This window comes from Emiliania huxleyi (genome assembly GCF_000372725.1).
Source record: "Emiliania huxleyi CCMP1516 chromosome Unknown EMIHUscaffold_138, whole genome shotgun sequence".
NCBI classification, from domain to species: domain Eukaryota; phylum Haptophyta; order Isochrysidales; family Noelaerhabdaceae; genus Emiliania; species Emiliania huxleyi.
The window spans coordinates 258,911-259,212 of NW_005201213.1; the positions used below are offsets into that span (position 1 = coordinate 258,911).

Below are 302 nucleotides of genomic sequence, written 5' to 3' on the forward strand. Positions count from 1 at the left end.
CTCAACCCACCCACACACCCCGCCACCGCCCTCGCCACCGCCGCCACGCACCGCCCCCCTCGCCGCCGCCCTCGCCGCCTCCTCTCCCTCCGCCGCCGCGGCGGCCGCCTCCTCTCCATCCGCCGCCGTCGCCACCGCCGCCGCGTCCGTCGCCACCGCCCTCCCATGTCCCCGCCATCTTGTACTCCCATCCGCCGCCGTGTCCACACGTCCCCCCCCCCCGCCCAAATATGAGTATTATCTCCTCACCCTGAACGGCGACGAGCTCTCCTTTTTTCAGATATTTGAGGCCGCATGCTGCA

The 302-nt window shown here is 71.2% G+C and overlaps 1 protein-coding gene across 1 annotated transcript in view; it reads left to right on the forward strand.

Annotated features, from left to right (window-relative positions):
• EMIHUDRAFT_467364 (hypothetical protein) overlaps positions 1-302 on the forward strand; it is a gene marked incomplete at its 5' end in the record, with an annotated part of 5,155 nt that overhangs the window by 1,670 nt on the left and 3,183 nt on the right. The gene's annotated exons all lie outside the window — the stretch shown is intronic.